At 40.2% G+C, this 12,952-nt stretch overlaps 1 protein-coding gene across 15 annotated transcripts in view; it reads right to left on the bottom strand.

Annotated features, from left to right (window-relative positions):
• The window catches only part of SGMS1 (sphingomyelin synthase 1), a 305,701-nt gene that overhangs the window by 83,995 nt on the left and 208,754 nt on the right, over positions 1 to 12,952 (bottom strand). The window contains exon 1 of one of the 15 annotated variants that reach the window (XM_067025105.1): positions 10,892 to 11,138. The exons of the other annotated variants lie outside the window; for them this stretch is intronic. The gene's annotated coding sequence lies outside the window, so the exon portion shown is untranslated. Of the gene's footprint in view, positions 1 to 10,891; positions 11,139 to 12,952 lie in introns of those variants that run through there. 15 annotated transcript variants of the gene reach the window in all.

The raw sequence follows: 12,952 nt of genomic DNA, 5'->3' as shown, positions 1-12,952 counted from the left end.
AGTTGCTAGATTTAGAGATCCAAACTGTACACTCTTTGCAAACAGCAAACACCTAGATGAGAGCTCACTCAGGGTGGGGTGTTCTGTGGGTACCAGGTAGGATATGTGGTCATGGGCAGTGTCTGTTTCTACTGTCACTACCCAGTTCAAGAGAAGGATCTTGCATCTTGAATCATACACACACACAGTAAAGCAAGATGAAGGCATTGAAGAGTACAGGAAAGATTAAGTATGGGAGTGCCCTGGTCTAGTTCGTAAATGAAAGGAGATGGCCAGGACACCAAACCTAAAGGAGAAAGGAGAGAAAAGGAGATACAGCTAGCTTATGTTTAACAACATTCCAACGACACACACTTCTGATTACAGCTTACTCCCCCTTCCGTGAAAGAGAAAATCAATTTCTAAAAGTTCTGAAGAACAAAGTGTCTGGGTTTATTTAGATGTCTACAACTCTTTGCCTCTGTGCACAAGAGTTATCTTTTCTGGGTAAGCATCACTACTCTACATTGCTTTGATTTTCTCTTTGGAAGACAAACACAAGTTGACAAAGCTGCCTTTCCCATTTGCCAAAGATCATAAAATGCAACAGCTGTTACCTAAGCAACCGTTCAGGTTTCAAACGTATTCAAGATAAATCAGTTATTTCCTTTAAAGAAAAAGCTTTTCTCTTCCACATATGTTAATCACTGACTCATAAAGAAGCCACTAAAAGCAAATGAGTTTTGGGCCTATGGAGGGATGATGGTGATGAAATCCACCTCAAGAAGTGGCATCTGAGAACTGTGATGCTGAATCATTTCACTTCTCTTCAGTGTATAACTTGGGAGTACCTCTACTATGTACTAGATACATTTCAAAAGACTACACACAGAAATAACCCCACACCTGGACTTTGTGCTCTGGTGTGCTAACAAATATTTTAGAATACAGTTAATATCATACTGCATTTTTTTCTCATTAATAAAAGAGGCAGACTTGTTGGTTATTCCTCTACTCTCTCTGAGCTTCTTAAAAAAATAAAGATCTTTGGGCAATAATAATTACTTGAAATAAGAATTAAAAATAAATACGTATGCACTTCAAATGGAAACCCCAAAACAGATGATATAAAAATAATCAGATTCTTCACAGCTCTACAAATGCAGGGAGCAGGCATCTAAAATATTTACAGGAACTATCAGATATTGAAATATTAAATATTGAAATTATCCTAAATTTTAAAATTATCAGCTTTTAATTCAAAATAGTTTATAAAATCAATACAATAGCAACTTTAACTTATACATTTTAAAAATTATTTTAACACTACAGAGTTTTTAGTCTAAATGGGTTGCACGACTTTTCTAAGCAATTTGAATGTAACAATTAGCACCCAAAACTGGTTTGGGATATCACGACTGAGAACTTTTTGGTATCACTTCTCCAAGGTGAGGTTCTGGTAAGTTCTTGCCCTGTCTTGGTAACATGTCTTCTGTGAAACCTGCACATATTCTCAATCAAACTAAGTCAAGAATCCCCATTACTATCAAGCCACCACATGAAGAAATTAAACAAGCTGAAAACCACCTAACAGTTCTCTTTTAATATGGCAAGCAATACTGAGAAACCCTAACAACTGCAGTTAGTCTCTGTGGAACAGAAGACAAAAATTTATAATAATAATAATAATAATGATGATGGAGACTTCCCTGGTGGTCCAGTGGTTAAGAATCCGCCTTCCAATGCAGGGGACGCAGGTTCGATCCCTGGTCAGGGAACTAAGATCCCACATGCCGTGGGGCAACTAGGTCCACGTACTGTAACTACTGAGCCTGCGTGCTCTGGAGCCCGCACACCACAACTAGACAGAAGCCCATGGAACACAACGAAGAGCCTGTATGCTTCAACTAAGACCCGACAAAGCCAAATAAATAAATAAATATTAAAAAATAAAAAATGACAATGATGATAATAATGACGATGATAATTCTTTGTATTATTCAAGACAGAACTAAACCCTAATATAATGAACAATTCTAGCCAGGAGTTTTATGTGAGCCAAAATCAAAAGAATAAGAAAAGAAATACTACTCATGGATATTAAATTCTTAAAAGTGATAGGGGGGCTTCCCTGGTGGCGCAGTGGTTGAGAGTCCGCCTGACGATGCAGGGGAGACGGGTTCGTGCCCCGGTCCGGGAGGATCCCACATGCCGCGGAGCGGCTGGGCCCGTGAGCCATGGCCGCTGAGCCTGTGCGTCCGCAGCCTGTGCTCTGCAACGGGAGAGGCCACAACAGTGAGAAGCCCGCGTACCGAAAAAAAAAAAAAAAAGTTCTCTAACTGGTTTATGGTGCTGGTTGCTTAACTTGGTAAATTTTTTAAATCTCTGAACCATGCACTTAAAAGAGGTGAATTTTACAGTACGTAAGGTATACCTCAATAAAGTTTCTTTTCCTTTTTTTTTTTTTTTTTTTTAAAGTGATTGGGTGATCATTTGGTCTTGGCATTTTGGTTAGGGCTGGGAAGTAACTAAGTAAGGATGTACTCACATCTTCATTTGTGAGAATGTTCATCCTAGTACCTTCTAACAACCTGAATCTCATAAGAGGAAAATTAGTTTGATTATAGTACTTTCATACAGTAAAATATATGCAGCTACTATAAATGGTGTAGGGAAAACAGGACAACAATCTAAATGTCCATCAATGAAAGTGGTACACTGAAGAAATTATGGTGCAGTCATCCTCTGAAAGTAGTGCAATCCATACTAAATAGACGATCGAAATATATGTGTTAGATTATATACAATACATATAGAAATATGTCCAGCATATCCTGATTGAAAAAATGCCTCGTAGAACAATGCATATGGTAGGACATTAAGAAACAGGTGTAGATTATCTATGCATGTGCGTGTGTTTGCATGTATATTTGGGAAAATAAATACCAAGCTGTTCACAAAGTTTCATTAGCCCTTGGAAGTAGAAATGGGAAGAGAGGATTTTCCATCAAAGTTCAAGGAAGAGATTTAGAAGTAAGTGCACCGAAGTGCTGAGAATGGTTGTCATTGGATAGATGGGATTTATATATTTTTTTAATGTTCGTTGTAACTGTCTTAATTTTCCTACAGGGGAGGAAGGCTGGTATAGTAGTAGTCAAGAGATGACCCAGACTTAAATCCTGGCTCTTCTGTTTACTGCTGTGAGATCTTGAGCAAATTACTCATCCACTCTGCGCCACAGCTTTGTGTCTCCGTAAACTGAGGATAATAATAGCACCTACACCATAGCTTATGAGGATTAACTCAGTGTATCATATACACAAGGCACTTAGAGAGTAGTACATAATAAGTATTCCCAGTTAGCGCTCATCAGCATGTATATCAGTACATTATTAGTAAGAAAAGAAAAACATGAAGAGAAACTTTACTTTTGTGGTTAAAAAGAAAGAAGTATAAAATCACATGCACTGACCTTTTGTTCCATTGCCTCAAATATGTTCAATATGAGTATGGGAGCAGGATGCATCAGGCACCGATCAAAGTCTGGACAGTCATCAGAGCCTGTCTTACGACCAATAATGATGTAACCAACCTCCCTGTGAGCTACACCGAGGTCAGAGGGTACCTGGACAGGAAGCTCCCAAGTGCTCTGGCTCAGTGTGTGGTGACCAATTCATAATGCAGCCACCGCCAAGGGAACTTCACTGTCTCCCGGTGGCAATGATTAGCGTGTGTGACCAGACCAACGGCAGAGGACTCCAGAAACACAAACGCTCCAATATAAATACTTAGGGCTCGGAGAGCGTGTATTCCTTACTCGGGAACACCCTCGAGTGGCAGCGTGAGAACCAAATGCGGAAACTTCCATTTCCAAAGCCTCTGCTTTCCCACTCACTGTAAAGCCTACTAGTTTTATTCTCAAGTGGTTCACGCTTTTCATTTCAACTGCAAAGCATTCCTCCAAAAAGTCTACACACCACTGAAAATTTATACCACCTAATCAAAAATACCCCACAAAAGGTCCTGTATTTTCTTGAAGTATCTTTTTTTTTTTTTTTTTTTTTTTTTTACAAGGGTCACTGTTGATATTAGCATTTTATTTTTCATTTGCTTAGTTTCTCCAGGGCCGGCTTGGAGCCTTTCGACAAGGCACCAAGGTCTCACCTGCAGACCCGCCCTCACTGAGTGGAACTAATGACAGGCACTCCTGCTTTCAGAAACTCGTTCTTCAAAGTAGATTCCATTCGTCTTATTCATTTATCCTCCTGTATAAGATGTCAAAGACAAATTCACAAATGAATTTCTGTCAGCCTTATTTAGTCAACTTGATTTATAAGCTAAAGCTAAGGATGCAAGGTGGGCTAAAGTGGTACAAAACTGTTGTGCCTAAGAAATCATTTGTGAGCTTTCCTTTGACACAGTTAGGCATTTTTAAACATCTCCATTTATCTTTCATTTTGATATCCTGTTTAGAAAGATGCCATTACCAAACTACCAAAAATTTATCTGGTCGAAACTAATTAATGGCATCATCAATTATTTCAGCAGTCTGCATTGAAACAAAGGCTTAATAAGCATCATGATCATTCAAAATAACAATGGCTGGTTCTCTAATGTTCTGATGTCCAATTATTTTTGCACTGAATGTTACTGAATAGTTGCAGAAGTCAAAGCTTAGCATTAGCTTTCTCAAAAATAAATCCATCTTCCTATTATAAGGGCCTCATTTCAGTAAATTCAACTTAATGGAATCAACTGCCTTCATAGAACTATGAAGAGTAAACAAAGCCATTAGACACCTCATCTCAGGTCAAATGGCAAGAAAAAGAGGCCAGGATCCTATTGGAAATTAAGATTTATTGCTATTTTCAGAGAACAGGACTGTAGGTCAAACCAGGAAAATACTGTACCATAATATTGCCCTTTACAGGATACCATTAAAAGGCCTTCCGTACAAATGAATAAGTACATAAATATAGATTATACGTAATTTCAGGAAATCCTTAAAATCTTCTCTGGGAAAGAACCAGTCAAATATTTTCCTTGGATTTAGGCTGAGTCATAGTTTACAGTATACGTAACATGCTTTTATACAGTCAATTTTTGTTAACCAGAATCTTAAATTTTAAATGTTCAAATAAGAAGTCTGTTCTTTGAAGAAATTTGGAGGGATATCCATTCTTGATCTATTCATTATTTTAAAATCGGATTTAAAACACTCTACTCACAAGAGAATAGATATAATTATCCCTGACTGGCTGGTCTAGACAGGTAACCATGTGAACACAGAGAAAGAGGAGGTTGGTATCAGTGGTCTTGGTGTAAATAAGATGGCATGGGGTCTCCAGGGCTATGAGACACACTTGGATTCATGGAAATAACTTATGTCCCAAACTACAACTACCACGCCTCAAAAACAGCAGATAGTGTGGCCAACTTTTCTTAACCCCCAACCTTCTTTCATTTCTTTTTAAGAAGAACATGTTTTATATTCCTTACACCAGAATAACAATATTTTCAATGAACAGTGAAAGACAGGATATATAACATGGGAAAAATATTTGCAATACATATATGAAAGGACTAATTTCCCTAATTTAAAATGAGCTCATATAAGTCAATATGATAAAGACAAAGAACCCTGTAGGGAAGAAAAGGAGCAAAAAGAAAGAGGAAGGAGAAGAGGAAGAAGACAGTACACAGTAAAGCATAAGAGCAGACAATTTACAAAAAGAAATATGAATGCCCAAGGAACCTATAGAAAGATACGAAACCTGTTATTAAAGATAAGCAAGTGAAAACAAAATAACATTTTTAACTTATCAGACTGGCAAAAATGTTAAAGCCTTGCGACTTACAGTGGTGATGGGGGTGTGGGAAAGACACAACCTTGGGAAGAGAAAACCAATCTGTGTAGCCCTTCTAGAGTACAATCTGGCAATGCTTACCAAAGTTAAAGATGCATTCATCCTCTGACTTAGCCATCTCACTGCTAGGAATGTAACCTACTGATATATCATCAGGAGGTTTATTTACAAAAAGGCGAACTATAATAACTCCAGTAGGTAACTACAACTCCTCCCCATGCCAGAAGACAAAGGTAAAATCAATTACTCCACGTCCATAATGTGGATGAAATAATGAAATCTTTTTTTTTTTTTTGGCGGTACGCGGGCCTCTCACTGTTGTGGCCTCTCCCGTTGCAGAGCACAGGCTCCGGACGTGCAGGCTCAGCGGCCATGGCTCACGGGCCTAGCCGCTCTGCGGCATATGGGATCTTTGCGGACCGGGGCACGAACCCGTGTCCCCTGCATTAGCAGGCGGATTCTCAACCACTGCGCCACCAGGGAATCCCTGAAATCTTGTACATATCATATTAAAGTAAATAAGGAAGATCAGTGTGTTGATGGGAAAGAGCTCTAAAAAGAGTAACAGGAAAAGTTTAAAAAAAAAAAAAAAGGCCACAGAAAATATGTACAACTGAATCCCTTTATTTAAAAAATGTAAAAAGCAGAGAGCCAGAAAGATGCAGATATATGCCCAAAACATTTTTTTTTTCTGGAAGAAATCACGAAAAATGTAACAATAGTCACATTTGAGGAGAGGCTTTTACTTCTCTTTTTGTACCTTTTGATACCATTTGTATGTTAGCCATGTACACGCACTGTTTTTTATTTATTTTCAACGTCATCATGGGTTACCTGAATGTAAGATTATGGACAATTCTCTCTCTCTTTACATTTGAAATCTAATTTTTTAAAAATGTTAAAGCTATAAGCCTTTAAAACATCTGAACCTCCCAAAATATATTTAATGAGCTAAAGGTTTTTCAGGAGAGTTCTGAGGGAGAAAAACTCAAAATAAGAAATGAAGTAGAGAGAAAGAAGGCAGCACAGACAGATCAAATTATCAACTTGGGTTCAAGGTCAAGGCTGAGTACTTGTCCCTTTCTAATGTTTTAAACAAAATGATAAATTATGCATTGCATGGTGTTAGGGAGCAAGAAACTGCTATGAAATCTAGCAGTTCAGAGCTGTGGAATGCAGAGAACAACCCGGAGGGAAAAATCTTTAAAAAGCTCTTCTGGAAGGTCTATTCTTCCAAATTCACAAGAAAGCAGTAAAGAAATGCACTAGCAAACAACCACTACACACAAATAAAACCATAACCCTATATATTATATTGTGAGATCCTTTGGCAAATATTTATAAAGCGTCAGAGATAAATCTCAAATTGAATTACTTCATGTGCAATTATAATTCTAGGTTGTACCAAATATTTTCACAAGCATTAAACAAAAAGCCTGGGATGTCATCTGGTTGGATGGCATTTCATAAATGTAGCACGCACCAAATTCCTGATTATCCATGTATTTATCTAAGGTTTAGGAGGCAAACAATAAAACAGAAAATGAAAGAAAGTTAATCTTCAACAGTCCCTTACTGATAAGTCACCATATGGATAACACAGGTTATCAAACCATATAGTGTGCAAAGTCTGAGGAAAATGATTAAGTACCATCAAGGGAAAAAATAAAAACCACTCCAAAATATATACATCATGTGCTACTGCCTGGTTGAATGAAAGAAAGATATAGGTTCTGAGAAAAGGGTGAGCTTTTTCTTTGCTGGGCCAGTTATGAATTTACTGTCTGTCTGCCAGAAGTTCACCCTTTACTGCTGATCTGCATAAATGGATCTGGGCCCCCGAGATATTTTTTCACTTGCTCGCTTGCATGATGTTGTTAACCACTGTCAGCAAAAGATGGCGGAAAGACACTGCTGGAGGAAGGCCCCGTGCCTCCTGGTTCTGGCACGCTCCTTGGCAGCCTCCTGCAGTATATGAGCAGCTTCGCTGGCGCCCGTCTACTGCTTTTGTAGTGGAGTATCCCCGTCCACATCTCCCTGTGCGCAGCGTTCCCCGGCACCCCAAAGGATGGATGGTGCCTTTTCAGCAAGTTCCACCAGCCTGGCACCACAGCAATGTCTCTGCCATACAGTGGGCCACAGCCAGGAGCGTTCACTCCAGCAAGGTCTGGATCGGGTATGAGGTGTGGCCTTTGCCTCAGGGGCCCAAGGGCCAGTGGTTGCTCCCTATTATCTATTATTTCTGTATTCTAGAGCTCTGTTTACTTCTTATTAGTCAAGCATCATTGCTCCAACCCCTCGTCATAGCTAATAACTCTCAATATTTAACTGCTGCCCTGTTCAAACTACTGTATGGTATCTGCCCCCCCGAATGCACTGACTGACATACTCTCTTTATCTACCAGCGTTCCTGCTGCAGGCCCCATGGCAAACTACACAAGTGAAAGAAAGAACAAGAATTTGCATTTTTCTATTTCTGTCCCTGGCTGCATGGCCTTAAACTACCTACATTCTCTCATCCTCAGTTTGCTCACCTTTCAAAAAAAAAAATATATAGATATATATATATATAATGTATCATTGTGTTATTTATAATATTAATGCTGTGAGGAGTAAGTTAAGCTAGCATAGGCAAACCACGAATCCAGGACCCAGCTCAGATAATCTGACATGTCTTTAGTTATCCACACCTAGCACCCTGACACATGGAGAGCTTGAGCCCAAATCTGCTGCCGAATACTCCATGCTCCAAAGATCAGGAGAGGTTATCCGTTCAGAAAACAAACATAGCAAAAAAAAAAAAAAAAAAGAAAGAAAGAAAGAAAAAACCCCACATTCATATTCCACACTTTTCAAGTTATTTTCACAATAAAATTCTAAATAACAGTCACAGAAGGGCAGAAAGTAAGAAGCACCATGATTTTTCACTGTATTAAAACTTCTCCCACTTAGATGAAAATCACTTCAGGGAGAAAATCTGGTTATCCCTTGAGGATTTCCTGGTTAGATTAGACCTGTGCAATTTTAAGGTTAAATTCCATGTCATGAAAAAAGAGAGGCGCGCTCTGTCGGTTAGGGGTTGTCATCATTCTGTACCCCTCCTTCACTTTCTCACATAAACGTGGTCACCAAATCCCACCTATTCTATTCCACAGACTTCTAAGTGGAATATGTCCTCTCTTGCTTGGAACCACTGTCGCTGCCTACACCCTGGCCTTCAGAAGGGATCACGTGGGTTATTACAATCCAGTGGGTTATTACAATCCAGGGAGATATAAGATCCTCCCTGCCATCAAAGTTTCGTAGCTTAAAGATAGGATAACGTTATTTAAACCTCCCCCCGCCCCTGCGACACCATCATGCTCCTACAGGAGACCACTCTTCCAGCCTCTGCATTCTGGTCTCCCTCAGTGACTCAAGGAACCCCGAAGTGTCAGGCCGTTTCAGGGCCCCAAGTCTTCACAGGGGCTGTGAACCTGACCTAGAATGCCTCGCGTAGGCCCCGCTCCCGTTCCCTGGCAAGTCCTGCTCACCCTAAGGCCCCTGGCAGAGGCCTCCTTGAAGACAGGATTAGTTTCACTGAAATGGACCTATGTTCCAGGTCTTGAGCTCCTCTAGGGCAGAGACCAGCTCATACTTGTCTTTGAATGTCTGGCCATTACACGGAAGCAGCAGCAAGTTTACTCATGACTGGGAATAATAATACCTACCTTATGCAGCAGCTGTGAAGGAAAGAGATAAGGCTTAACTGCTGTGAGCAGCTATAAGTAAACAAATACTGCTATAGGACATAATACAGATAATGAAATATACAGGTTTAGATCAGAGCTCTCTGCAATGATTTCATGCTATGAAAAATAGCTGAAGGCTTTAAATTATGATTCCTAATCATATAGCCATTCACTTGGTGAACAAACATTTATCGAATGCTTAGTTTATGCTAGGTACAGATTTACTTTTATCATAAACCATCACAGGAGTCAGGACGGTAGTGGACTCAGTGTAGAAAACAGGATAATTAAACTGAATTTAAAATCTCTATGAGATTACAGATATTATTACAATATTAAAGATTACAATATTATTTTAAAATATTGGGAGAAAAAAGTCAATGATCCAAAGCTGATGGCATACCAGGAATTGATTTATTTTCTATTTCCATATAATCAGTGTATAGTAATTTTAGTTGCCAGGGGATATTCTTTTCAGAGGCCCCGCTTTTCCCTAGTTTGAGCCCAAATGACAAACCACAGGGATTCTGAGAAGATAGCACTCAGGATAACTGGGCTAGTCCAGACATTTATTTATTAGACCCTAGAACTCCCCCAGAAGATTCCTACCCTGGTTCCCTATCTCCAAGCCCTCCCCTCTCCCACTCATTCTTCTTACTCATGATACTACATTCCTAGTTCCTCATCTTCCCTGCCCACTTAGAGGGGGCACTGGCTTCTACCTTTTTAATTTGGTGGCTGCAAACATATTCTTTATTTAAAAAAAAAAAAAAAAAAGTGAAAGCTTTCTGTGAAAATATCTTCCAAACAATGCACTTCAGTAAATTTTGAACCAATCTGTTAAAAACCTAAAAATGTACTCACTATGTGCCAGGGACCTGGACTACCAAGATGCATGGAACACAGTCCCTGCCCCCAAGGGGTTCACAGTCCATCTCAAGAGAGAAACATGTAATTCAATCTACTAAGTGATGTATGGAAAAGTGCATGACTGAGCACGCCTGGAGGCCAGGATGCATTAGGTCACCTCCCCCGGTACGCGGGCCTCTCACTGTTGTGGCTTCTCCCGCCGTGGAGCACAGGCTCCAGATGCGCAGGCCCAGCGGCCATGGCTCACGGGCCCAGCCGCTCAGCGGCACAAACCCGCGTCCCCCGCATCGGCAGGCGGACTCCCAACCACTGCGCCATCAGGGAAGCCCAAGGTCACCTTATATTGGTTGGCCAAAAAGTTCGTTCGGGTTTTCCTGTAAGATGTTACGGAAAAACCCGAATGAACTTTTTGGCGAACCCAATACATAGAGGTGCTCAGCTCACCAGATACCAGCTGCATTGGTCCTGGGCTGACAGATCCATCCCTTCTGGTCCCTGACTCTGCTCTGCGTTGTCAGAGGGGATCAACCTGCTGGATTCAACCAATGGGAGGCGCTGGCAGAAGACTGGAGAGCAGAAGCTGCCAGGAGTACTTCTCTCCTTCCTGTCGGGATCTCCTTTGTGGCTTTGGCTTTTATCTGCCCCTGAGATCCAATAACAGCCTCCACAACTTATCCCTCCAGCGGGGCTAATCTCTAGGCTTCTTCAATGGGCTCCCTGCTGCACCATCACCTGTGGAAGGAACTTCACTAAATACCCTCTATTGTATATAAAAGTGGCTTCTGTTTTCCTGCTTAGGCCCTGACTAGCCAGTTACACTATAATGTGCTGATAATTCACTTTGACTCGCAAAAGCAGTCATGCTCTGCTGGAATTCAAAGTTGAAACTTGAGGAAGACTAAGATTTTCAATAATAATAATAATAATACCTTCATTTGGCCTACAAGAGTCAACTTTGTTAAACCCTAGAAATGTTTTGGTTTATATAGGAATTCCTTGAAAATGGATCGAATGCCTTAATACATATTTTCCTTAATGCTGAATCACCTTCCTGGGATGAGATGATGTAAATGTTCTGTATCTGTTCTGCCCACCGTGGTAACCATCAGGCACGTGTAGCTCTTGAGCATCGGGATGTGGTTAGCATGACTAAGAAACAGAATGTTTAATTTAATTTTATTTAATGTGTTTAAATACCTGCAAGTGGCCAGTGGCTGCAGGGCTGGACAGCAGAGGTCTAGCATATGGTCATCTCTATTGTGGGGAAGAACTCCTGCTGCGGGTGTTTCTGTGGGCATTGGCAGGGAACAGGTGGATACAGAGAGAAGCACTGTAGAACTATCAGCCCTTTGGTTCGTTCTATTTACAGTTGAAAAATATAACAACCCCTGGCCTATCTGATCTCCGACCATAGGAACACACAATTTACTCAGATAACTTAGTTAACAAACTTTCAGAGAATAAACCTCCTTTGAACACAACGGTAGCTTGAGAATGAAGGTCTGGAGAAAATATTGGTTGGTGAGAAGTATAGGGTTCAGTCCAGTAAGAGGAGGAGCTCTCTGGAATTGTAAATAACATTAGAATCTTGCTTTGTGTTCCCTATTCTTCAACCCAATGGGAATAACCTCCTGCTTATTCCCTACTGCACTGTCCCAGCCCAATCCTTACTTTCTTTCCAAGAGGATTCTCCTAGAGTCTTCCTAGGGCCGTGTGGTTTTCACGCGACATATCTCCAGCTATCCCGGAGCTGCTACTATTGTAAAAGGCATTCCCTTTGATCTAGACCGGTGATGGCTAGTTTCTGGGTTAGAAACATTCACTTTCACATCTCTGACCTTTATGTGGACATCATCAAAGTAAATGACATCAGGTTCCTGCTTCTCCTGAGAATTCTGCTCCCAGAAGTAAATGCTAAAGATTTAAGAAGGTGACTCTCCCAGGCCACTAGACTGATATTATCAAACCACTGCTGAATAGCACAAAATCCCTTACTATCTACAGTACTTAACTGCAGGGAATCGTTTCAGTATATCCGTGGGAATATAAAAATAGTAAAAGGACAGTTTTACATGAATAGACTTTAAAAGTACCACAGCTTCCGGAACCCTAATGCCCCAAAGACTTGGCCATATTATCCTGAGGACCAAATACAAGTATACTTCATAAATGTACAAGAAGCTTAGCAATACAAAACCGTACTGAAAAATTCTACTGTGAAATGTGGGCTACGAACTGCTGTGATTGGGGACTTCTGTAGTTGTTTAGTAATTTGTGCCATTTAAATGAGAATTACAGGATACACTAACTAGCAGAGTAGGAATTAGTCAGTTTACATGGTAACTGTAACGATAACAATATATTCTGGTTTGCTTTACTCATATTTACATGAGTCACTCACAATAGACCATCACATTTCCAGCATGAATAAGCATTCCGTTACACTCATTCTTCTTCTCAACATTTTCGAAAAAGCAAAAACTATACTATCATTACGTTGCCGGT

This window comes from Kogia breviceps, chromosome 2 (genome assembly GCF_026419965.1).
Source record: "Kogia breviceps isolate mKogBre1 chromosome 2, mKogBre1 haplotype 1, whole genome shotgun sequence".
NCBI classification, from domain to species: domain Eukaryota; kingdom Metazoa; phylum Chordata; class Mammalia; order Artiodactyla; family Physeteridae; genus Kogia; species Kogia breviceps.
Note: the sequence above shows the minus strand (reverse complement) of the source record. Positions and strands in the feature narration are given on the sequence as shown.